This window comes from Ambystoma mexicanum, chromosome 1p, assembly GCF_040938575.1.
Source record: "Ambystoma mexicanum isolate Mex_15411 chromosome 1p, UKY_AmexF1_1, whole genome shotgun sequence".
Lineage (NCBI taxonomy): Eukaryota > Metazoa > Chordata > Amphibia > Caudata > Ambystomatidae > Ambystoma > Ambystoma mexicanum.
Genome location: NC_090921.1, coordinates 971,271,895 through 971,299,786, shown reverse-complemented (window position 1 = coordinate 971,299,786; position 27,892 = coordinate 971,271,895). Strand labels below are relative to the sequence as shown.

General features: G+C 42.4%; 1 protein-coding gene across 2 annotated transcripts in view; it reads left to right on the top strand.

Moving 5' to 3' along the window:
- Nucleotides 1–27,892, top strand: part of ELMO3 (engulfment and cell motility 3) — a 593,731-nt gene that overhangs the window by 12,675 nt on the left and 553,164 nt on the right. The gene's annotated exons all lie outside the window — the stretch shown is intronic.

The following is a 27,892-nucleotide window of genomic DNA, read 5'->3' as shown; positions in this document are numbered from 1 at the left end:
TAGGGACCCATTTTTCTTTGGGAGGAGTTCCCCCCTCTCTGAAGGAGAAGATCCTTTTCCCAGGATCCTCTGAGGATCCCTCTCCCTCAAATTGGAAGATCTGTACCTCCTCCTCAAACTGTGTCTGTTTGGGTCTTTTGTTTCTCCTACCCCCCCTCTGCTCCTTAGGAGGCAGACTATCAGGGGCAGGAGATTTTGTTTCCGGTTCCTGGGTTTCCAGGGGCTGTTTACAAGTGAGGAAGGAAGCTTCCTCCAAGGCTTTACACCCCCCTTCCCTTTGTGCCTCCTCCCTGGGAACCGGTGAGTTATCGGGGTGCTGCCCCCGTCATTGTTCTGGAGTACCAGGTCCAGAGTTTGGGGCATTCTGTTCCGGCATGCCCATCTGGGGGTTCTGCTGCGCCCTCAGTATTTGACCCAGATCCCGTGCCATATTTTGGACCTGGCGCTCTAACTGGGAAACCCGCTCAGGCTGATACGGGGCCCTGTTTTCTCCCCTGGGCTGATCCCGGGAAGGGTAGCTGTCCCTCCTCTGGTAATACCCCGGGTTGGGAAGATTTGGGTACCCCTCCACCCTTGGCCTCCCCTCTCCCGGATTAGGTTGTCTGGGCTCAGGGAATTGGGGAAAGAAGGATGGATGATTTTGGGGTTGGAAATTGGGTGGATACCTGGGAAAAAAGTTCTGCCCAGGATTTGGAGAATTTCTGCCCTCCTGTGGGAAGTTGGGAGGGAAGTTCCCTGGGTTAGGTGCTTGACTGGATCCCCCCCCTTGGGCTGGAGGAGTCCACACATAACCCAGGATGGGTTGATTTCCCTTGTAACGGGGACTTACATAATCAGGAGAGCGAGGGACCCCATTTGTGGGGCTGCCTCCTTGGCTCCCTGTCTGTGACTGACCCGAGGACCTTCTGGGCCTAGCATTATTAGGTGCAGGTAGGTTTTTAGGCCCCCCATCTCCAAATCCAAAACGGGGGTAACCTTTACCTCTGCCACCTTGGCAGCAGCAGGGGTGCTGTTGGCTTTGGGGTTTTTCTGGGCATTACTTTTGCTATCTACCGGTTTCTGCACCTCATAGATCCGGGTAGCCTGTTCAATGACCCAGTCTAAAGAACTTTTCTCGTGAAAATCCCTCACGAGCTGGGTCATGATATATTTGGGCAAGGCATGGAAAAACGTATTAATGAACTCTCTACTATCTGTGCGCACCCTTCTGGTGGTTTGCGCAAAAGCACGCTTTAACTCCTGCACAAATTCTTGTGGGGCCTGATCCTCCCCACATTGCAAATTGTAGGCCGCCTTGCGAGCCTCTTGAGGATTTCTGTGAACAGAAAAATGTTTCAAGATGGCCGCCTTATAGGTGGACCATCTTAAATGATTTTGGTCCTCCAGCCCCGCAAAGAAACTGGAGTATTCCGGGGAGAAGGTCCACTTTACATATTGAATACAGCTTTGGCTGTCCTTCAAATGGAAAGTCTCCATCATTTGTTCAAACAACTCTAAGTGCTCCCAAACAGAATACTTAGCGTTCTTATGGTAAGGCGTGATGACGCTCCTGATCGCCTTAATCTGCTTTAAGGGGTCCTTAAGCAAGGCCCTTTTTTGCCTTATTGGCCTTTTTGGTTCGGGTAACCCTTGTCCATTCGTCCTCGGACTCAGAGGCACTGCTCCCAGAGGTTCCCGTCTGTTCTTCCAGGTTTTCCCGGATTCTGCGAGCCTGGGAATGGCTGGCAGAATGTGGGGACCTGGTCTCCTGTGTCCTGCGCAGTTCAGAGGAGTCTTCAGATTCCTCCTTGCTGCCAGGATTTGATGGGTACCCCCTCCACTGACCTAACTGGGCAGAGGTTTTCAGGATGCCCTTAATGGGCCTACTCTCCTGGGGTTCCCCACTGAACTGTACTGTACTTGGGTGCCCATACCCGGATGCCCACCCCTCCATTCCTGAGTGGTACTGGCCTGTGAGCCCCATACTCTTAGCTGGATAGTAATCTGCCATCCCTGTGGCCCTGTGCTCATGTGCGCCAGGGGACATGGGGGTGGTAGAGTCCAGGGACTGGGGGAGATGAAGGCCCCTGGTGTTAGGGCTCCTGCGGTTATGGTCAGGAGTCTCTCTTTCCCAGCGGACCTCATCTCTATCCGCCCCTGCTCCCTGTTGCAATGCAAGAGCCTGCATTTGTGCTTTCAGTTCCTCTGTTAAGGCCTTACTCGACTCTATCAGTTTCTCCTGCATCGCTACCTGTTGCTGGAGCCTCTCATTGTGCTGGCAGAGAGCCTCATTTTCCCTCTGTACTTCCTGGTTGGTCCTGGAGAACTGGGCCAGTCTTTGCTGCAGGAGGGTTACCTCCTGAGCTGTGTCCCTATTGGCCTGCTCCTTTCTTGCTAGAGCATCCTCCACCCTCCTGGTGTGCTCTAGCAAGTTCTGGTGTTCTTTTTGGAGGTCACCCAGTCCCTGGTGGGCCAGGTGATTTTCTTCCATTTTTCTTTTTAAATGGCAGACTTCCTGGCCTAAGGTATCGCTTTCCTGACTAAGAGCCTGCATCTGTGCCGCCAGGTCGTCCCTTTGCCTTTGGAAGGCACCAGCATTCTGGCGCTCCTGATCAAACTCTGCCTGGGTATCCAGGTCTTTCAGAATTAGTTTGTTGCTCTCTGCCTTCACTCTATCTAGGTGGCCTTGCAGGGTGACTACCTGCTCAGCACATACCCTGTTGAAGTCCAGTTGTTGCTCCAGCTTTTTCTGGTTTTGCAGTAGGGAGTCCAAACCTTCTTGGTATTCCTTCTGCAAGGCCAGAAATCTGGTATCCTGTTCTACCTTTTCCTGTTGCAGCACATCCATATCCTTCTTTATTTTAATGATGTGCTGCCTACTATCATCTTCTGACTCCTGGCTCCTCTGCAGCCTCTGCTCAGAAGAGACCAGGTCAGATTGGACCTTCTCTAACGCCATCTGTTGCCTATTTGCCAGATTTTGGCTTTCAGCACATCTATCCTGCATGTCTCCCATATATAGGTACAGGTATGCCGCTATCCTAACAATCTTGTCGTGTTCATCTTTGGCCTTAGGAGCCATATATAGTTCACTCAGGGCCACATGTAATGGACCCTGATCTCTCCATAAGTCTGACCCTGTTTCAGTGACCTGTCGCGTGATGGCCTGCAACCAGGCATCCTGGCCCTGTTCGGTCCATTCACCTCTCACAAATAGCTTATGCAAGAGGTGCTCTCTGGCTATTTTCATATCTACCAAGGTCGTCATTCTAGAGATTGGTCTCTGTCCTGACTTACAGAAGTTAGTATTTTATTTTTGCAGAACAGAACTTTTCTTGGAGTGTCCCTTTTGAGGAATGCTTTACAGCGTAACACAGCGTGGTGATCAGACCGGATATGTGTATCTGGTCAGCTGGCACACTGTATTAATCTGCACAAGTGGTATTCTAACCCAGAATCCCGGATACGAGCCCCCAGTTTGTAAGAGGATTCAATTCAACACTACAGCTAAGTCAATGCCTAGTCTGGGATACTGAATGGAAACCCTTATTGATATATCTTTATGTCCAGTTCATGCGTTCTGGATGACTACCCCTATATAACACCCCTCTCTTGGAATCCCCCTGACCCCACTGAGCCAAGAAGTAGTTCTGTTTTGCAAATTAAAAGGTTTATTTGATAATTTAAACAATATATATTATATCACGCTTTATAATAAATTAATAATTGAATATCACACTTAATCTGATATGATAAAGATTAACAACGGAGAATCTGGCACTAACACGCTTCTCTATAATCAATAAGGAGTTGACATGAAATGGATAAGGTAGCACACAGGTGAATAGGAACAAAAGAAGAAGGTGGTACAAAATGCTTTATAGAGTTCAAATGGATGCAAGGTTGAATGAATGAAATGCAGTATAGAAATACTCAATATGATTTCAACAAAACAATGTAATCACTTTTCTCTGGCAATCCCCTCCCCCCCTTGATGCAAGGCAAGGAAATGGAAGGAAAACACACAGTTCTCAGAAATGCAATCAAATGTGATTCAGTTCACCCCAGCAAGCTTAGACTACAGAAGTTTGAAAACACAGGCCCAAATTGCTTAGATATGTGCTGGCAATGAATTAAAAAATATGCTAAAATGCTTTTAATTCCCTTTCAGAGGTTCAGGGTGAGTGGTATCTAGTTAATATTAGTCCCGGCTCACACTAGCAATGATGCAGGGATAGTTAGCAGGTTAAACGAATTTCTGGCAAATGGAAGGCAAGCAGCAGCTGATTTTACATGTGGAGAAATTTGCAAATCGCGGTAAATTCGCGGATGCGTGTTCCGCGATTGCGGTAAAACTATAGGGGGTAGGAATGCGGTTCTAGGTTCATAGGAAAGCCACGATTCTAACCTTTCAGATGAAAGTTATTGCAAGTCTCTAGCACAAACGGTCGCGGAGATATGAGTGATTAAATAACGGTCGTTTTTCAGATTTGAAATTTTAAAAGCTCAACATGACAAGTGACAGATTTTGCAGCTAGAATGACAGGTGACAGATTTGGAGCTATCAGGCAGTTCTACTTAGGTTAAATAGATTGAATTAGATGAATTTAAACTAAGAGATTGGTTCTACACAGTTCTGCTGGGTACTCACACTATATTCTTGAATTAAATGGGCCTCATCACGGATCTGGTCAGGGTTTTAGACTGGGCTCTGGTCTCTCTCTGGGCACAGCGTCTGGTCTCTGGAACTGCTCGCTCTCTGGTCTGGTCTCTTAGTTCTGGATAGATTGAAGCCTCTAGTTTGGCTTTCTGGAGGTTGATGAATTTGAAGTCTGGATCTCTGGATGTTGTATGGTCCGGCAGAGCGCGTTGCAGCAAATGGAATTGAAGGTCCCTATCTGTCCTGTCTGTCTGCTTTTATGTGTTTTGAGAGTGGGTGGGTATGTTGGTCATAACTAAACTTGCCCCTCTCCCTTGTCATTGGTCAAATTTCCATTCCTCACTTGATTGGTGAAGCTAAGTTGTGTCAGAGTGATGTCATTTTATGGCTTGCAGATAGGCCACTCCTCTGTCAGATTGCACACATTCTATATTTGATAACAAAAGACATATTTCACAGTTACACAGTTGCTTGAAATTACATATACATGGTGTGGCTGAATTTAGCCATGTCTCTGTCCAAATCTGTTGTTTCTAAGAGCTTGCATTCAGAAATGGCACATAATTGACTTTTTAACTGATTTTTCAATTTCTGACATTGACCCAACTTTACATACATGTGCGCAGGGAGTATGGACATTAACTGATGAAGTTTCAGATTTTTAACATGCATACATTTAGAGTAATATCCACTTTTCCGCTGACATCCCCCTGAACATACCACCGGTTCTAAAAACCTCTTAAACTGTGGGCAGAAAAATCACAAGAATTATGGTATCATTTATAAAATTTTCACATGTCCGCTCTATGAATGATCCATCTTTTTAAAGTTATGTTCTGGCTCCAAAGGGGTGTGGTTTCCTCTCAGCACAAGGTAGAAATACTGGTTTATCCAGTTCTGCCAAGCCAGCTTGCTCTCACAGGCAGTGCCCCTCCCAGCTTCTGCCAAGAGGAAGCTACATTTTACGACCACTGTAATAAAACCTTTGCCTGAGTCAAGACAGGCTTTGTTCAGAGCTCCTGTAGAGCACAGGTAATTCAATTATCAGATAGATGGCATATCCTTAGTGTGGCCAGCAAAAGGCAGATTGGCCTGGGAACACAGCTGTGACTCAAGTTTCACTCCTGATGGGGGTAGTTGCCAGGCAGAATTCAGTTCCTTAAGCCAGACTTTCAGCTAACTGTCATGTTTTTTGTTGCTTTTTAAATTAACTTGCAATTTTACACATGCAGCTAGAATGCTGATTCTAAGTTTAAACTATGACATTTAAACAGTTACAAAGGCATGTGACACCAAACATAGGTCACTCATTTAATCTAAACATTTTCGATTTTAGTGTCTTTAAATCCAGTGCAACTTAAACTGCTGACTCCATAGCAGTTTTGTTATAAGCATTGTTTTGGGCTCTTCATTTCCCAGATTTTGTAAGCACACAAAACCTCATTCTGCCAAATGTCTGCTGGTGTTCACTGAATATTTTGCACATGTTGCAATGTTTGAAAATAGGCATTTTGAGCCTGCCTTCAGAGAAACACAGGGTGGTTTTAAAACGCCGGCTTTTGGATAGTGGTGAGTACTGGTACTGCACCCATTTTTGGGATTTAACAAATGAATTCCCCACAATTCTAAGTTGCATTTGGCAATCAGCATTGCCATTCCCAATGGTTTCAGACTACTGTGCGGGTAGTCCAATGGTGGTTTTAAAGCGCTTTGAAGCTAACCGGCGCTACTGTTTTTCCTTTGGCAACCCATTTCCCTCATGGCAACCCGGCCTTTCATTCTCGCACTGGTGGGTGGCAAGTGAGGCAACCATTTTGGTGTGCGCACAAACTGCGCAGCTTTCCTGGATTTCGGCGCACATGTGGGTTTTCCGCCATCTTGAATTTTCTAAGCCCACAGCACCAAATGTTGTAGCATGATAGCTTGCACGTGGGTCAAGACACCCAACAGTATCCTCGTTGCTAGAATCTAGTACTGAGCTGTTTGCTATTAGTATCAAAGTCCGACATTGTGCTACAATTTCACAGAGTTCTGAGAAATTGTCAGTATGAGAGGTTTTCTTTCAAGCTTAATGGATGAAAGCTCCCGTATGCCAAAAGAGTGTTTTTATCGGTTGGTGTTCTAAAAAGGTTGGTTCCCACCTTCTCTTGTCCCTGATTTTGTAAATCTCAAGGTCTAGAAACGGAATCCTATTCCAGTTAGAATTCATTGTGAATCTTATGAACTTGTGCTGGTTGTTTAACCCAGTTAAGAACGATTTCAAAAGGTCGGGGAAGCCGCTCCAGATCATAAACACATCATCGATATAAGGATACCAGCATATCATCTGTGTGCTGAATGGATTGTTCTCATTAAACACAGTTTTCGACTCGAGATGGCACATATACAGATGTGCTAAGTCTGGCACAAAAGTAGCGCCCATACTTGTGCCGTGACACTGATTTTAAAACGTGCCTTCAAAAATAATGTCGACAAATTGTTGCCCCCTTTATGTTTTCCAGCAATTATGCACACAACACACAGTGTTTTCCTACATGTTGACCAACAAGTGGCCCTAGACGAACAGAAGAGATGATAGGTGGGTGGCAAGTTTTGGCTTGTTACGTCTACGCATAAGAGACTTATCCTTGGTCCTTTTTTTCAAAAAGTTTATAATGTGTTTGTCTGTAGAGCTTGTCTGGAGCTGTTCTCCACAACGAGCGAACTATACACTCTAATACACCACCGTCTGCCGGGGTGTCCTGATGACGGCTTGGAGGGTTCCACTCCCTAACAAACTGATGCAAGACAGTTTCCCCTTTGTAGCTTGAAACACCAATTGTGTTGACACAGTGAATTGCCGATCACACTGTTACTAACATCACGCTAATATATGTACTACGCTCTAGATGTTTTTGTAACTGGATTTTAGTTTAGCCATTTGGAGTGGCTTTTTTTGTGTACCATAGTCCATCCAGTATATGGAGGTTATGTGTTTTCGGAAACCTCAATGATGTGTTTGTCTTTTGAATAAAATGTTTTTAATATGCTCTGACCACGCTTACTGTTGAGTAATGCCCCTCAGTCTTTGACCAAAGCTTTGTTCCACCCATTACGTGTGGAAGGGCGGGTAGCCTGGGCTCTCTTTTCTTCTTTTTCACATAGTTTGCTCCCTCAAGAGACAGGGCCCCCCCCCCGTCAACAAAAAAAGAGTGAATTTACCCACTGTATATGAGATGCCATTGATCGGCACATAACATCAAGGGCCAGCTTTGACGCTGCAGAATAGTACAAGTGTAAACATTGTAACAGTTGCTGACATGCATAATAAAACCGTATCTGAAATCAATCTACAAGCTTGATGCTCTTATTGTAGTCATGCCTCCCCTGCCCTTTACCCTTTTGTGAAGGCATGATCCTAATGGAGAAACCTAAAGGAAATTCACACGTCAACAACAATCAGAAAAATGTGTGTCTGGCAATTAGAACCCCCAGTGGCAAACATGAGTGGGCAGGTAGGTGGTAGAGAGGGAAAGGAGGAGACAGTCGGTGAGGGAGGTGGGAGACGACAGAAGGTGGGACGTGGGAGACGACAGAAGAAAAGAGGAAGGGATGGGAGCAGGAAGAAGAATTTGCATAAAACACACACAAAGTTGCAGAATCGTTTGGGAAATAGATGTATGGGCACACGAACAGCACACAGGAAGAATTCTATAGTAGCCGAAAGTTATTTCCTTTGAAATGTAATATACTAGGGCACCCTGTGCAAAAGAAAAGAGGTCAGGTTGCAGGGGTACAAACACAAAGTAGTGGTCTCTTGGGCACAAGGGAAAATGTCAAAGCCGTGTTAAAAAAAAAAGAAAAAACAGAGCAGGCTCACGGAACCAGCCACAATGGGGAATTTGTATAAAGTAAAGGTATGAGTAGCACTGTATTATCAAAACAGCAGTTCATATTGTCGTTTTTTTTCTCTCGCAACAGGGCTTTGCATGCTGGGAGTAGGTTCATACCCAGTGGTGGAGTGGCCTACAGGGAATTCTGGAGATTTCCCGATGGGCCTGCTCCATAGCCTTTTTTTTTTTTTTTTTTTTTTTTTTTTTTTTATTAAAATGTTACGTTTGACTTATCAAACTTTTCATTTGTATTTCTGCTTCTACTCTTCTTACCACAAGTTTTTATTCTGATTTTTCTTTTACGGTTCTTTGTTGATTTCAATCCAAAATTTGATCACTGTAATGATCAGCGATTGGTTGTTTCCTTGGAGCAACATTGCCCATCGCTCTTCAGTTGACATTCGGTGATTGGATATTTTAAAGAAATCTCTAAATAGTTCACGTTTATTTATTAGCCTTGGGCACACCATGATTAGGTGAAATAATGTTTCTGGTTCTGTAGGGTCTTTACAGTAACGACAGGATGCTGAAGTACTATGTGTTCGATCTATTAATGACAGATATTCACGCGTAGGTAGGATGTTCAAACGAAATTGCAAAAATAAGTCACGAATTTTCGTACAAGGGAATTGAAGTAAATACGCAGGCAACACGTTTATAGCTCTTACTTCCATGTCCGCCTTCAGATGTCTTTTAAATTTTTTCTGGTCTTCTATTGTTCTTATCCAGTCGTTTTTCTGAATTTTTCGTTTAGCATATTGAGGTCTGTTTCTCAACATTTCCTCCGTGATTTCCTCTTGTTCCATTTTTATTTTGATTTCGCTTGTCCACTTTGTTAAAGCTGTTACATGGAATGCCTGTTTTTTGTCTTTTAGGATTTCCAATGCTGGGATTTTTTCCTCCCAGAAAATTTTTCTATATAAGTCCATTTGTTTCCACAGTACAATGGATTGAATAGATTGGAGGGCAAGTTCATAACGAATTCTAGAGATTGGAAAGGATTTTGGCAGAGCAAGGGTTTTTCTCCAGAATATAGCTTCATATCTTGGCCATTTCAATAGTTGTTGGTTTATCAAAGATTCGCTCGCGTACGTCAGGATGGGAATGATTTTTTGTTTATACAGTAGGGTGGTAGGTTTTACCGTATATGCACCATATTTGCAGTGAAAGAAGCGGCCTTGTCTTGACAACGATATTGCTTTTTCTTCAATGTTTTCTTGCCATTCTTTTTCATTCTTAGATGGGTTAATTATTGCACCTAAATATTTTATGGTTTTGGTTGTCGCGATGTTTTTCTGGTCCAGATAGCATTTTGGCGACCATTGTTTCTTTGAGTTTTCAGCGATGAGTTTCATCATTTTGGTTTTTTCTGTGTTAATTTGTAAATCATTTGCTTTCATGAAAGCTTGCGTTTTATTCAGTGTTATTTGCAGTCCTTTCTCCGTTTTGTCCATAATTATAATGTCATCAGCGTAAATTAAGGTTTGAATGGATTCGCTATTTATCTTTGGAGGATTTGCCATAGTATGTTTAATTTTTCGTTCAAACTCATGGGTGAAAAGGTTGTAGAGACAGGCAGCTAAGGGACAACCCTGTTTCAACCCATTCCACGTATGGATTGGTGCTGTTGCCTTTCCATCAGTTGAAAGTCGAACTCTGATTGACGTGTTCGAGTATAGCTGTTTGATTGGGTTCAGAATGGATGATGGACAACCCCAAGCAGCCAATTTGGACCACAGAAGTGGTCGATTGACTGAATCGAAGGCCATTTTTAAGTCTATAAAGATTGCATATACCTGCTGTGCTTTTGTAAACGCTTCATGTTTTATCATGTTCAGCAAGAGAAGATTAACGTTGGTACTTATTTTTTTCACAAAGCCAGTCTGTCTTTTTGCTTGTTTCCCATGGTGTATAGCCCAAACAGTTAGTTTTTTCTCAAGGTAGCCTGCAAATAGTTTCCCCAGCGGATCTAGTAAGGCTATTGGTCTATAATTGGCTGGGTTTTTTCTATCTCCTGCTTTGTAGATTGGTATTATAATGGCTACTGTCCATGTGCGTGGAATCTCTTTCGACTTTTCTATCAATTGTAAGAGATGTAAGAGAAATTTAGCCCAGTGTTCGGGATTTGCTTTCAAGTTGCTGTTCGCCAGCCCATCAGGACCAGGTGCCCTAGATGAGTTCAGATTCCTCATAGTGTTGGTAATATCATCTAAATCCCATTTAAGGGTCCAGGGGTCAGCATCTTTTTGCAGAATTGATGTTGGTTCGAATACCGGTTTCTTATAGAGGGTTTGGAAGTGTTTAACCCAGATATGTGAATCTACTTCTTGGATCATAGTTTGATTTTTCGCTGTTGTATTCATCAGGGACCATAACTGCCGCGTGTTTTTCCCATTTAGCGCCTTCAACAATTCTTCTGCATCGTGTTGCTTCATTGTCATTTTGTATGATTTCATTATGTTGGAGAATTTTTGTTTTTCCTTTTTTATTTCAATTTGCGTATCTCCTTTATTTTTTTTTATTTGTCGAAGTTGTTTATAGTGTTTCTTTTTTTCCAGAAAGATTTGTAAATTGAAATAATGAGTATGTGGCTGCTTGGCTCTTTGTTGATTTCTTGATGTAGATTGTTGGTACTTCTTCAAGATCCAGCCATAGTTTAATTTAACTTGGTCCTTCAGCACTGTGTCTTCAAATAGAGTAGTTAGGTCTTGTATTTGGTGATCTTTAATGCGAAGCCGATTCAACCCATTATTTATTTCGAGTTCAGGGAGGTTCAGACCTTGCTCGATAGAGGGTTCAGCTGGCCAGGAGATAAAGATTTGACGATGATCACTATCTGGGTTTGGCGAACTCGCAGTAAAGGTTGTGATTTTCCGAATACCTTCTGTAGCGAAGATATAATCGATTATTGTATTAGAGTTCTCCCGTGACCAGGTCGGCAGTGGGATGCCTTTATCGTTCGTGGGTTGGACGCTTAGGCAAATATTACGTAATGTTGTTTCTTTCATCCATTTACTCGCTCTGGATGACAATTCATTAGGTGCCAATTTGTTTCCTCTTTTATCAAAGAGATGGAAATTAAAATCTCCTGCCAAGATGATTTCGTTTGTAGTATTCGTAATGTTCAGTCTGTCGATTTCCTCTAATATAGAATCGATAAATTTGTTGTCAGACATAGCTGCAGGATTCCAATATATGTTAAAGATTGATAAATAGGTGTTTTTTGTCTGATCAAGTGGATTGAGTTTCAGTAATGATGGAATGCTGATGGATAGGAGTTGTGCCCACGGATGGAGTATTTTAGTTTCCACTATTCGCCATGTAGGTTTAATTTTTGTTAGTAAGAGCATTCCTGATGCTGGTCTCCCTTGTTGCGAGGATATGGCAGGATTCATAAATGAGCTATAGCCATCGCAGACTACTTCCTCTTTCAACCAGGTTTCTTGGAAGCAGATGATATCGACTTGATCGAGTATAGATGATTTGTTTTCAAAAAGATGACTATGTCCCCTTGTATTCCAAGAACATAGGGTTGTGTAGGCTTTCGGTGGGTCTTTTCGTTGTTATAGATACGTTTTCTTTGTTCTCTGATTCACATCTGGTCTAGAGTTGTATCTTAAAGTTTCTCGTGACATCTTATTTTGATTGTTTGGTCTTAGACATAAGTCTTTACATTTTTTTCCAGAATCTTGTCTGTAACTTTGTCCAATCTGATTTTTGGTTAAATTTCTGGAAAAAATGTCTAAGGTTCTTGTTTTCTTTTCCATCATCAAACGAGATACCATTATTTCTTCTGTTTGGAATCCCAAAGTCAGTAGATGATGTCTGTTGTCAATGACGCATTGCATTGTATCATAGCTTGCAAAATCGACATGGGCCTCTTCCATATATTTTTTATTTGGAAATATAATTAACTCGATGTCTTCTGATTTTATGTGAGCCAACTGAGGAATAGCCTTAAACAGTCGTAAAGTATTGGATCTATTTAAGATGACCGGCTCATCGGTGCTCGAGTTCCTCGGATATATGGCCAGTCGGTATGCACACGAGGAGTTTAACGGATTTTTGAAAATTGGTCTGCGGAGTTTGGGGGTTTGCTGAGTTGTCAAGTTGGCATTGGGTTGCTTGGGTCTTTCTGATTCATCAGTAGGCCATGTTTGTTCTATGGAGACTGCTGAATATGCCAGTGAGATGTTGATTTGGTGTACATTGTCGGTGATTTCACTATGGGTACATTCATAGAACGAGTCTTCATATTCATCTATTATAATGAGAGATTCGTCTTGAGAGTTTATAGAAGTGGAATTATGGGCACTTATGTCATCAGCTGTCTCAGTCTCTGGAAGATTTGCTGGATTTGCAGCTTTGATTCTCTTTTCCTGATTGGTAACCTCTCTAGGTGAGTCTATATCATCATCTGTCTCAGTCTCTGGGAGATTTGCTGGATTTGCAGCTTTGATTCGCTTTTCCTGATTGGTGACCTCTCTAGGTACGTCTTGAGGTTCGACCGTTGTGTGTTTTCCGTGTGGCATAACTTTCAGAATTCTGTCTCTTGTATCTGAGTTGAGAGGGGTTTGTTGGTTGATTGCATCTATAAGTATATCTAGTGGTTCCGGCAATGACTGATTACCTTGAGATGTAGTAGTTAAGACTTTATCTCCTTTTCCAATGTTCTGAATAGTTCGTGTGAGAGTAGTTTGATTATTCACGAGAGATTTTCTGTTGGTCTTTGTCTTTTCATTATTCGTTTTCTGCGGATTTAGTACCTTTCGAAGAAATGCACGTGACCCATTGTTTATAATTTTTTTGGGCTTTGATTTAATCGCTGTATCGTGCCCTACTAATCCTCGTTTTGAGAGATCAAAGATATCAAATGGGGTACACACCGACGGTTCCGTGGTATTTTGCCCCACAGACGTCAGAGCTTGTGGAAGTGGATAAGGTTGCTGATCACATTGAGTTGTCTGATCTGAATTCTTCATCATCGTATTCGGTTGAGTTTCGGTTTGAGTTTGTTCAGTTGTATATTGTAGGTTCGTTGTTACTTGTGCAGATTTTTTTACTTTGTCATCCACCATTTTTTTGGTGATTGTTGAGAAAGTGTCCATTAAGTTGAGTTTATCCGCTCTATCAGCTCTTGCCACTTCTGCTAGTCTATTTTGCCATGTTCTTGATACTTCAGCTTCATATTTTAATCTCTCTTGAATGGAGTTTATTAGAGATTCGAACTGTATTTGCTTGGTCAAGATCATTGCCAGCAATGTCGCTTGGTCTTTAATAGAGTCAACCATTGTTTCTTGAATTTTTAGAAACGGTATCATAGATGTTGATAACACTGCTATCAGAGTATTTTGTAGCTCTAGCATTGTCGTAGGTAATCTTTGTTGGTATTCTGGATAGTTACTTATATTCCCAGGATTCGCACGGTTGGATGAATTTGTGTCATCCAGGTTGGTTTTCCAAGTTTTCTTCACTGGCGAATCGGTTTTTGGGGAATCTCTTGGGGTAGATGCCTCAAATTTCCCAATTTGTTTTGGCGTCGACACACCGCTGAGAACCTCGTTTTTTTTTCCTTGTAGATCCATAATTGTATCTATTTCTGTAATGTCGAGTGAAAGGCGAGCAGTTCGTGTTATGGGTGTATTTGTGGGATCTTCGCTTTTCATAACAGTCGGCAGATGCGTTGTTTGCCATTGATGTTTAGCTGCCCTCGCACGCTCTTGCAGAGGCGTTAGATAGGAATCTTCACATCTCGGAATGTATCCCAGCATCTCTGGAAGTGCGAAGGTCTTCGTAGCATCGCGTATAAGACAAACGTGCTCAATTTTAGATATCGGAGTTGTGGCAGAACATATGTTTCTTGTATCTAGTTTGCCATTATCCCGAGTTTGTATTGCAAGGTCTGCGGAGTCCAGGGAAGGCTGGTCCACAGATTTGGGTTTGATTGTGGTGTGTATGATTGGTGTTTTTACATTATTAGCTACTGTTCCATCGAGGTCGTGGTTGCTGTTCATGTTCTGTGTAGGCGCTAACGATTCCTCTCGTTTGCCCTGGAGCCTTGTACGGGGTTTGGTGGGTTCCATGTCGACTTCCGAGTCTTGTCGCCGATCCAGCCGCACAGCACAAAACAGCCTCGCCCTTTTCTCCACCTCGGGCTTCTCGCCACAAGGGCGCCGGAGTGCTGGATTTGAAGGCACTTCCTGTGGGCGTGTCGCACAGCTGTCAGGTGACGCGTGTCACGTGAAGGGGAAGCGTTAGGGAGACACACCGCTCGCTTCAACTGCTATCGGCTCCTGCTGATAGTCTGATGCGAATTGGAGCGGCGCCTCGCCTTTCCTTATCTCTGCAGTAGTGAGTAGAATAAAACTCGAATATGGTCTCAGCCGCACAGCACAAAACAGCCTCGCCCTTTTCTCCACCTCGGGCTTCTCGCCACAAGGGCGCCGGAGTGCTGGATTTGAAGGCACTTCCTGTGGGCGTGTCGCACAGCTGTCAGGTGACGCGTGTCACGTGAAGGGGAAGCGTTAGGGAGACACACCGCTCGCTTCAACTGCTATCGGCTCCTGCTGATAGTCTGATGCGAATTGGAGCGGCGCCTCGCCTTTCCTTATCTCTGCAGTAGTGAGTAGAATAAAACTCGAATATGGTCTCAGCCGCACAGCACAAAACAGCCTCGCCCTTTTCTCCACCTCGGGCTTCTCGCCACAAGGGCGCCGGAGTGCTGGATTTGAAGGCACTTCCTGTGGGCGTGTCGCACAGCTGTCAGGTGACGCGTGTCACGTGAAGGGGAAGCGTTAGGGAGACTCACTTTCTTTGAGTAGACTGTGTGCTGCTCTTACCCTCTCTGTCAGTAAATCGACCTCCCTTCATCTCTCCTGATTCCCTGCACCCCTTTGAAGCAAAGAATTTGTTATGAAGCTTCATGTATGTTATTCCTCATTCATAAAAAATGTTGTAACTTGTGGGCCACCTGCTATTTTTTTAACTGCTTGCTAATCATTTGGGATACACATGGTTCAAAATGCACTGTTTGGACCCATTTTATCACATTGTCCTGGTTGGAAACCCGCTTAACCATACTTCGAGGGGATAGGCTTGCTCACTACCTCTGCCGCAAATGTGTAATAAGTGGCCACTTTGAAAAACATTTCCAGGGCCACTTTTAGTTCCCAGTCCACCCCTGCTCAGACCTGTTATGAGGATAACTAACAAGTCGCAGAATGCCAATGTGGTTGGCGTTGTGGCAAAATAAGACGTGCCTGCCTGCACATTAGCCCTCGGGATATCTACGTGCATACATGCATCAATCACACAAAGGCAGCCAGCGCTGCAGGCACTAATAACAAGTGTGGATGATGAGCATTTGACAAGCAGTTCAAAGTGAAGTTCTGAAATTGCTATTTTTCCTTTACTGAAATCTGGGTGTGTTTTTCTAAACTTTAAAAACAGAATTTTGAGTGAAGACGGAGGGAGAAGTTCTACAGGCACATCCCATTCAACGTTTGGGAGGGATGCGAAACTGAAAGTCAATCAATGAAATGTCCTGAACAAATGGGGTGCCCTGTAGAAAATGACTTATGTGCTGGAAGAGAAAACGAACATAATTTTCAGGTCTGTGTCATCAAAAAGTAGCAAGCGTTGTCACGTTAAATGAACATTGTCAGGTTTGACGTTTAAACTAGATGTAGGAAAGCTTTTGCCTATTAAGTGACTGAAGGCACCCTTGAGTAATACATTTTTATTAAACTAGGAGCTGATTCACAGCTCTAATTAAGCTATTACCGTTCAGAAGACTTGTTAAAATTGCATTGGCATTCCCATACTAGCACTTAGTTTGGTGTTCCTGCATGAATGATCTAGCTCAGAAATCCTGGGGTGTGTTTTGGGTGGGTAGTGGGTGTGAATAGTCATATGGATTAACATGGCCATTGGTGTTGAATGGGTGGGTAAATCCAAACAACACCCACAGGCTGTGTCCCTTCTGTCACCAAATATCCCCCCAATCTGCAGTCCTATGCCAATAGATTTTGCAACTAGGCAGTGGTAAAGTGCAACCTAATAGCCAAAACTAAACAATGCATTAATATATCTTGCGGCATTGCTGTGTGGGCAATTTCTTCCTCAGATGTCACTTGAGACAGCTTTTTAAGTGCTGACGACCGTACCCAATAATTGTGTAGGGTAAAAGCTTGCCACGCACACGGGAGCGAATCAAGTTTTTGTGCATTTGGCACACACATTGAATTGCAGGAAGAGGACTGCAGGCTAGTTCACTGATCATCACATTATGTAGGAAGAATGGGCATTGAGAACTTGGCACACCAAGTTGTTTCTCCATCATGAACCTGTGCTTTCCAAGAAACTTGTGTCTCATGGTTGAAGTGGCTGATTAAAGTCTGGTGTTACCAATACAGGAGGATCTTAAAAGGTGTGGTGAGTTAGATTCAAAGACAGACAAGGTTATTCTTTGTAACATGGATTTTATTACAGCAAAGAAAATAAGGTATATCCTGTCCCTACTTCTAAGGTGGTTCTTTGTCCCATATAAAAAATGAAATAAAGGGTGCTTCTCTGGATGACTTACAACAAAAATCCAGTCCTCTGTTCAAAATCTAATGTTACCCAAGGTCTGTCCCTACCATTAACACAAACGTAGCATAAACACAACCAGAAAGGTCTATAAGGGATGTTGTCTTAACTTTATCAATGGTGGCTGGTTTCTTATGCCCACCCAAATGTGTCTCGGGCTTCTCTTAGGCCACGTGCCTGATTAAACAGTTCAGAGCATCTCTTTAATCTTCCTCTTTTCCTGGTGGTTCTTAATACTGGACCCAACCCAAATGTGTCTATACCTTCTCCCAGGCCACCTACCGGGTCGTACACTTCATGCTTCAGGTTTGTCCATTTATCCTGTCATTCTGCCTTGGGTAACAGTCTCTGTTCCTTTGAGTCAAACTGTAATTACCCAGTCCTGAACTATGATATCTCCCGTGTTGGGGAATCTCTTCCTTCTCTCTTTGCTTGAGAGGATTGTTTTCTGCACCTTGCCTTGGGGTCCTGCTCCTTGCACCCCACCTCTCTGTTCAACTGCTCACACCCTGTCTTGGAGGTCGCCTGTTTTTTAGCCAGCATTACAGTTTACCCTCTCTCCCCTTGCCTTGGGCTCTCTTGCCTTTCACCCCGTCTTGGGGTACCTTCCACTTTGCCCCTACTTGGTTCTCGGGATTATCACCCTTCCTTGAGTTGTCTGGTTTCTCACCCTTTCTTGGGATATCTGATATCCTTCCCCTTCTTGGGATGTCTGGTTTCTCGCCCTTTCTTGGGCTATTGTGTACCTTGCCCTTTCTTGGGTTATCTCTTCCTTCTCTCTGCTTGGGGGGATTGTTGTCGGCACCTTGCCTTGGGGGTCCGGCTTCTCGCACCCTTCCTCAGTGTTTGACCTCCTACCCTGTCTTGGTTCTCCTGTTTCTTAGCCCGCCTTAGGGATTTCTCTCTCCGCTTACCTTTGGCTGTCTTGCCTTTCGGACAGTCTTGGGGTTCCTTGCGTCTTGTCCTTTCTTGGGTTCACGGGTGTCTTACACTTCCTTGAGTAGTCTGGTTTCTCACCCCTTCTTGAGGAATCTGATATCTTGCTCCTTCTTTGGATGTTGGGGTTCTTGCCCCTTATTGGGTTGTCTTCTACCTCATCCCATCTTGGGCTATCAGGTGTTACAACCCTCATTGGCTTATCTTGTATCTCGCCCCGGCTTCAGATGGCGGTCTGCTTGCTGCCAGAATCAATTAAGGTTTGATCCACTTGGACCGGTTCAAGAGCCTGGAAGGGATGGGTGTCACAAAATAAAATATCTGCTTCATCATTGGTTTTGGCCCTGGTTTCTTCCCATTGTTTCCATTCCTCTGCCCTGTGAGGGTCAGAAATGTGAGGCAGACAACGTTGTAAAGATTTCTCAATAAATGCCATTTTATTATAATCAAAGGTTGGATGAACAGCTCACTATCCCAAACCAGACGAAGATTTCCCTGCCTAAAATAAACTAAAGGACACACTTTAACAAAGGATATCTGTCCCTCCTACTTGTACATAAAACAAATGAATAAGGAAATATATGGCCGTTCAAAATAAGAATGCTGAAATTCCCATTATAACCAAAGTCTCTCTTGATAACCTTGGGCAAACTCCCCTTCCCCTGGTTTAAATGTGATTCTGCTTCACAGTTCAGGAAAAGAACACAAAGAAATCCTACTTTGCTACAAACTTCCTATATCATTTCATGCAACTTCAACTTGTCAACAAAAAGTTCCAACATAAAGGATATAAGGCTCTTCTTCCTCATTGCACAGTTCTCAGTTCATCAACTACAAGAATAATTGGTTTTTGTCACACTACTAACTTCCAAAGAAATATAGCTCTTTGCAACAGCTTCAATCCGCTATTCTGTTAGCACCAAAACATACATTGTATTTGTCAGGCCCACAAAGTGGCACTTCAACTTCAGTCTGGTCTACTCCCAAGCCAGACTTACAATTTCACAAGTTTTCCATCTGAGTATACTCCCCTGCCCGAACAGCATGTCATAACAACAAATGCCTTTGGTTAAGGTCAACTGACAAAATGTTCACAACAACTTCATAGTCTTATGCAAATTGCAACTTCAACACTTCTAACAACCTTTCAAGGTAAACAAGATTCACATCGGTTCTCTTTGATACTTTTCTGCAATGATGCTCCTCTCCCTCTGGGTATCTCAGAAGGGTAGCCTTGTTTCCCCGCTACTCAAGTGGCCAAGGACTGATAGGGATAAGATCTCCACTTGCTTCTCCCTGGAATGGTATTACAAAACCCTGATACAATCCCAACAGGGGAATTGGAGGTGGAACACCTGTTAAATTAACCAGAGTCCGGGAATTGTCTCACCACCCCACCACAACACTCTTTTTTGTAAATTTTGGAAATGTTGAAAGAGTTTTCCATGACATGCTAGAGCAACCTTACAGAACGAACAGGAATACATGGTGGAATCCCTGTTAATTATAGAAAAGTCCGGGCTCTGTTTAACCGGCCCACCACAGTATAGACCTAATACATGAAATGTTATTACTGATTGTTAGCTATATAATAATTGAAAATTATCAACTTGTGGGAACCACTATCAATCCAGCATTTAAATACAACCATGGCAACCAGCACTCAGACTACACCAAGGAGGAATTAATGGATTAAGGAAACGTGACACTAGAAGAGCCGTGGTCTCATACACTCACTACAGACGCAATTTACGTGCGTTTACTGTTCTCCATTACATTACCTTATTTTCTTTAGCTACCTCTCACAGGAATATACACTTTAAATGTATTATCTGCACCAGCTATAGAGTAAACTAGGTTGACTAATTCAAACCACAATCTGCTTGACCTTCTTATAGTTATTCACCATTCCAATATGGCGCTTCTTATTCTCGATGATCCTCTCCACGGGGACTTCCTGGTAAGTCCCTCTTCGATGTCCACCAGTTTGCTGTCCAAAATGCACAGAGGTCTTTGCTGATAGACCCTTCTTTAGCATTTCCGGTTACCTAGGCGACCGCTACACTTCGTTCTGAGGATAGCCCGACACAGAGCGCTGGCAGCATCTCCTGTCATACTGCGCGCTTGATGACAGTGCCTCGCGCATTTCAGCACGTTCCAAGAGACAACCTACACGCCAAGCCCGCAGTGTTTCAGGTAAGAGTGCTCCTGCACTGGCACCCCACACTCCCGATGAACTCTTTAACACAAGCCCCTCCCGTGACTCTGTCTAATAAGAGTTTATGCCTTTGATCCTTACATAGGATTACGTTTTTTTCCAGACACACTGGACCCCAGCATTGAGGGACCCCTTCAACGCATAGACTGCATTGTGCATTGACTATTAGCTACAAGATTAATCTACTCAGAAGGGTGAGTTCACGGACTACATTTATTTCCACAACTCTGCGACTATAATTTATTATATCTTCTCTCACATTTCTAAGCGTTCCACATGGCTGTTTAATTTATTTCATTGCAGTTAGCCCTCAGAGTCCTGTCCTCCTAGTTGTATATCACAACGTATATGTAAATCCTTGAGGTGACTTCACCATACATAGGATATTATTATAGGCTTCAAGAGGTGTGATCCTATTAATCAGATGTCCTCTAATTTACACACAAATATAGCGCCTAGATGGGCGTTAGTTGATGATGTGTGTATATATATATATATATATATATATATATATAGTATTACACACCTAACCCTAATTTTTTGAATCTTACAGGAACCTGTATAGTGAGGATAGAGAATGTCCTCATCTATCGTCTGAAATGTTGTGCAGAGATTAAGATTTCTTTTTCATAGAAGGAACAGTTTCCGAGTATCATCAAGGTACTTTACTTTATGCTCTCACTCAAACTACCATGCATGATCAAAGGGTAGATTATTTCATATCGACACCCTTGTGATTCCACTGGTCATTCTGTATCTTCTTACTTGCTAGCAATCATTCTTTAACCACTGTAGAGAGAGGCCTTTTAGAGATCATAGATACAATTGCACACTCTGTGTGACAGAGTAGTAGTAGCTTTACATTAGCTGCTTATAAACCTAAGTTTTCCTTGAATGCTGATCACGCAAATGCTGAATTGATTTTGCCATTCACAATGACATTGCTTTAGGTTGGTGTAGACATGGGTGGTCATTATGGACTGTTAATTTCTTTGATGTACTGGATAAAGACTAAGACCATCCTTTGATATAATTGTTAAACAACATTATTTCTGCTTTTTAGTTCGATATTTGGCTCTTGAAAAAGAGAATGGATTCTCAAAATGCGTCAGCCATTTTAATTGTTTATTTATCTACAAAATCCTTTGTTCCTTTGTGTTGAATTTCTTCATCAAAGAATCTAATGTGAAAGAAATCAAATAAATCATTGCCTTTTTTTATGAAGACAGTGTTTTGAAGGCCATATGTTTAAAATACATTCATTGAATAACAATATTTCGATATGAATAATTATTGAACCGTTATACAACGGACTAGTAATAGTGTGCAGGGGACGGGAGTGCTCCACAATTTTGGACCCTCTTCTCCTCTTTACATATTTGTAATAGTGGACCTGTGCCAGATCCACTTTTCCTCCCCCGCACCTTGAAAAACTTTAAAATTTAACACATTCTTGACCTCTTATTCAATAAATTTGGAGTGCATCCACATATCTATCTTTTTTTCTCCCTGGAATTTGACATGGTGTGTTTCCCCCAGCATATACAATATGCTGCACAAAGTATGGGAAACAAGTCTCTGAGTTTCTACACCCTGCATTAGGCCCTTTTAGCTGTTAAGAATAGAGGTTAGATTGTATTAGCCTTGGTCTTAGTTCTTGGCTTGGGCAATGCTTGTCGGTATCAATTCTCGCAAAGTTACTGCCTTGGGTTGGTGGGATTTCCACAGACTCACACCTTCAACATTAGTCATTTGGCTTTGATGTAATATACTTCTGCTGCTTTGGCAAGTCATGACCAGAATCCTAATTAGTATCATCAGTAAAGAATTACAAACTTGCACGTGGATAATGCGTGCTGCGACCCCCGTTTACGTAACCCCTCAATCACCATTAATGAGACTATTTACTTGCATAACTTACATGTTAGAGTGGTTTTACTAACCATATGCTTATGATTTTTCCTTTTCCCTTTCTTTATTTTGTTCTTTTTCATATAATCTTTTCCTCTGTTTAACAACCTGTGTGGAATATTATGACCAAATAATTGTAGGCACTTTTCAAAATTAGTGAACATTAGTTCTCTAATCAGTTGGTCTGTGTACACAACCATAGAATGCTTGCCTAGCAGTAAGAAAACCCTTTTGCTTTGTACGTACGCACGCGTTTATTCTTGGAGCAGGCTCCAGGAGTGCAAATAGCTCAGTTAAGCAGCTGCATTAGCAGTAAACTGAGACCCTGGCACCGTGTTCGCATTTAGCCTGGTGATTTAATGCCTGTCAAAAAGAAATGCAGCACTAAATGTATAAATGTTGTTTGTTCTCATAATAACTTCAGAGGCACAGACAAAGCAGTTGCTTGTTGTCCGAGCTCCGCTTAAGCGTATTATGAATAAACTATGGAAGTGAAACCTTTGAATTCTTCTGTGCTATTGTCTCATTCTGCTGGTTATGGGCACAGGTCGGTATTATGAAAAGTATTGCCCCCATCTGCCTACCCTTTTCTTTTGTTTGTTTGCTACTATACCCAAATAATTAATTGGAATATAATTTGTTTTGCATCTAAATTGACACTAGTATCTACCAACCTCTGCTTCCCAGTAACTTTGGACACTGTTTATCCAAACAATCACAAAGAGATTACAGACAATTTAAGTATTCTCATAAAGTTCTAGAACTGTATATAACGTATTGCCTTGAAAAAGCCCTAAGGGCGAAACCTCGGGCCATGGAGTTGGCATATTAAGCTGAATTGTCAAAACAGTGAAGTCACTGATTTACTAACTCACCCTAATTTCTAAATCCGAAAAATACAGTTGACTCATCTCATGTATGAGACTAACTTTTAAAAGATATTACTTTTTAATACAACTCATGGTGAAAATAAAAGGTGTCATTTCTGGCAGGACGTTTCCGAGAGTTAACACGGATCAGCTCAGGTTCAGAAAAACAAGTGACAAGGCCAGGCGGAGCAGGACAGTGGATGTCCTGCCTGGACTGCTTTTACAGATTTAAGGACTTCGGATACCAGCAGGCTGTGCGACAACCTTTCACACACCCCTTTGGAGGCGTGTATTTATTCAAACTCTCGCGCGCACCGCGCGCGCGCACCGTACCAAGTACCGTGCAAGTACCGCTTGGCCGCTGTCTGCTGCTCATTCCTCTTTGGATCTCCTCTTTTACAGAAGGACTTCGGATACCAGCAGGTGAACATCACATATATATGGACTAAAAGACATTATTATATGAACCAAGTTCCTCACAGCTACTTTATTTTGTTTGTTTAGGCTGTGCGACAACCTTTCACACACCCCTTTGGAGGCGTGTATTTATTCAAACTCGCGCACACCGCGCCCGCGCACCGTACCAAGTACCGTGCAAGTACCGCTTGGCCGCTGTCTGCTGCTCATTCCTCTTTGGATCTCCTCTTTTACAGAAGGACTTCGGATACCAGCAGGTGAACATCACATATATATGGACTAAAAGACATTATTATATGAACCAAGTTCCTCACAGCTACTTTATTTTGTTTGTTTAGGCTGTGCGACAACCTTTCACACACCCCTTTGGAGGCGTGTATTTATTCAAACTCTCGCGCGCACCGCGCGCGCACACCGTACCAAGTACCGTGCAAGTACCGCTTGCCCGCTTAGCCGCGAAGCCGCGGCGGTGCGGCGATATATTTTGTGCTTAATTTAATCTAATTTATTTTTTTATTCTCATTGTAAACAAATTTTGTTTGCTTTGTTTATTTAAGTTTGGCACATTACAATATTATGTTCTGTTTGCTTTGTCAATCATGATATACAACATCTGTGACTAGCAGTATTATTACACACGTAGTTTTGAGGAAACCATCACTTGGCCCTGCCTCTTTTGAAGCCGACTTTCTTTTCATGCGTTCATATACTTTGAAAACAAATATGCCCGAGGTACTTGACTTACCACTTACTCCAGCAAATAATATTTCCAAAACTACTGACCAAGTCAAACGCATGGCCACTCGACAAAGCATAACACTCACACCAGTGCCCAAAACATCTTTATCGAAGCATGACATTCGTTCTTTCTGTGCGCAGTCCACAAGTCATGTTCAGGCCACTGTTTCGGCCTTGGAGCCGTTAGAAAAGACTCTAAATAATACCTCCCTAATTTCAAAGCACGCACAGCCGTTACAATCTCTGCCTTTGCAAAATGAGGAACAGTGCGTGTCGGACAACACCATTCTGCAAACCATTAAATCTCCGATCATCAATTTAAAACAATATGCACCTTTACCATCTGTGGCGGAAGAAGAAGATCATAATGAAGTGTTTCTCAACACACCATCATGTGCCACCAATATGATTCAGAACTCATCCGTGGTGTCAAATACACCGGACTACCGAGCACCGTGTTCAATGGACTCTAGTGTTTCTTCAGTAGCCTCTTTTATTCAACCCACTCCTCGACGACGTTTAGTTTCTCCTGAACGTCCGACAACTTCGTCAATCTCTACCAATAACGGCCTTTTAGAGATTACCCTCACAGCGGTAAATACCACAATTAAAAGCTTATACAAAATGTTCGAAACACTTGAACAAAAAATCAATCATCAATCAAAGCAAATTGAAAAAATTGCAACGTGGATACAATTCTGCCCCTATATGAATCAGCCTAAACCAAACAATAACACAGAGGATGTGCATTCACAGGCAATTCTAATTGAGGATGAAATCCAAGAAACTGCAGTTCCTGCTATACCTGGAATCATTCGGCCGGTAGAGAGTATTAATCTCACCAACCACGACCCGAATGCATCATGGATTAGTGTCGACAAAACACTCACAAGCCCACATCCGATGGCCTCAGCAACTTACGATGTCTTTAAAAAACAAGCCCAGCAGGGCCCTCCTACAAGACTTCTCATTGCAAGATCACGTCATACAATTCAAAAATCAAGACGAATGATGAAAGTGAAAGCACGCCTAGTGATGAATGATACCATCCAAAAGAAAGCTCCTATTAACATTCAAGCGAGTTCCACTGCTCAACAAGCAGAAACAATAACTCAAACCAGCGCGATACCAAATGGGCATCGAGTACCAACAGCAGCTACTATGATTCCTGCTTCAAAACAATATACCAAATCCTCAGGTGACACTCTGATAGCTACTTCTACGACTCAGACGCGATTAGCTCATCCATCCTCACACTCACCTTTGAACGCATTGATCGCCTTATCTGAAGAAGCTGAAGAGACCAGAGTGAATACCGCTCCTACCTCTAAAAATCAGCCGTCACAACTTGTCACAGCTGCTTCCTCATCATCATCACTTACAAAATCATCTCTCAGTGTGAGCTCTGATCGAAACTACATTTCTGAAAGAGCTGAGGAAATTAAAGCAGCTGTAGACGAGTACTTACAGCATCGCTTACAATGTTCTAATATCAATCACCCTGAACAAACGGCAAACTGGGAATCGCATTCACAAATACAGGATGAAAATTATCCTATAGAAAAAAACTGGCCACATGTAGTCCATTCGAATTACCAATCAACAGGACAACGAACTACCTTAGCTAATGAAGTGCAAAATAAGAAGACAATCCATTTTGCAATTCCTGAACAACCAATAAAAAAGATTCAGACAGTACCTCTAAAAAAAGAAATCAAGAAGAATAAATTTCATGATTTCCATACTCTTATCCTGAAATGTCGTAACGCCCCACATGCACAATATGACTTGTCTAGAACAAGTGTTCTCAACATATTCAGCGAATTACCAGCCCTGGAAGATATCTCATCATCTGACATTGATCAAGTGGAGTTTCTGTGCGATAGTAACCTCTCAATTGTCCGCCTTTGGATTAGATCTGGTCTAGTGCTGAACACCCTATGGCGAACAAAAATTGCCCTATTTGATATGGGATTCCTATTGGCTCTAGACCCTGAAAGAAGCCCCAATGAACAACAAGAGCAAAAATCAAACCAAAAACAATATACACAGACCAACCAACGACAAGAAGCATGTACATGCGCCTTTTGCAACTTATCAGCCAAAACATAACCATTATTGAGCTCGTCTAAACAAAATGTTACTTTGATTTCATGGAACTCCAGAGGTTATCGACATTTGCTGAACCAAGAACAGAACTGTATAAACAACTTTGAAATAGTAGCACTTCAAGAAACATGGATCACACAAACCCCAATATGGGACGAGCATACTGTGGTACTTCTCCCAGCAATTACCTCTACAAAAGGTCGACCCATAGCAGGCTTATTGGTGGCTGTTAGAACTACATCAGGCCTCAAACTCCATGCATGGTCTTCCCCAAATAACTTCATGCAATTAGTCAAAATTTCGAGAGGCTCTGTACACATTGCATTAATTAACTTGTATCGCAATCCTGCAGCAATTCCTGACAAAACTTTTTATAAAGATCTATCCAATCTCTTGGAAATAATTTCGAAAACCTCGGATATTTCGACTACCATACTTGCTGGTGATTTCAATTTACATGACATGTCTACATCTAAAAAAAACCTGTCGCCAGATATCATTACAGCTCAAAATTTTATGAGGGAGTGGAATCTATTTATTGCGAATGGCTCTCTTCCAGGTGATATACCATCTCGACCCACGTGGCACAGAGGCAAATCTACAAGTACCATCGACTATCTATTTCTTTCTGAAGATTTATTCACGAAGGCTCAAAAATTTGAAATCATTCAACAATCAACAAGTGATCACAATATGCTCCTGCTGACTTGGCCATGGACGGAATCCCAAGAAGATCCACAACATCGAATGATGCCAAACTTACAAATTAATAATGCTAAAACAAGATTTAAATGGACCCAAGCCAAACTAACAGCAATGGAAAGAGAATTACAAGCGCAGATAAACTCCCCTACGTTTCAATCTTACCCAACAGTCCTGAACATGTTCAATGAGGCGCGTCATATGCATCTCATTTCTTCGAACAAAAAAAACAAGCATGTCTATGATCACCAATTACAGAAGTTGAAATCTGTGTATAGAAAAGATCTAAGACTGACGCGATCTCTACTTATAGATCAACAACAACGAGCAAAAAGAAGCTTAAAATGCAAATATAAAAATTGGATACATGGTCACAAAGCCTTTATGTTTCAAAAAGATAGTGAAAATTTTATGAATCTAACTCGAACCAAAAACACAGCTCAAATATGGTCCCTTTTGAATGACACAGTTGTCCACAGACAAGTCGACACACAACTAAACGGTGTGGCAGAGAGGGAATGGATAAAACATTTCTCCGAATTATATCACGATGAAAACTTTGAACATTATCAATATGTAACACCAAATAATGCACCTTGGAATCTCGATATTTCCATAGAAATTATCGAAGACTTCATAACTAAGGCCTCTTCATCTCGAGCTGCGGGACCCGATGGTCTGACAAACCAAATGATGAAAGAATACCCACATGTGTGGGCTAGAATCTTAAACAAAATATTCCAACAGATTCTAAACAAAAAAACTATACCTGCATTATGGCGCACGTCATTAATAGTCCCAATTTTCAAAAATGGAAATCGTGAGGCCCCTTCTAACTACCGCCCCATCGCCCTTCTGGACACCCCGAGCAAAATCTTTTGTCGATTTTGTT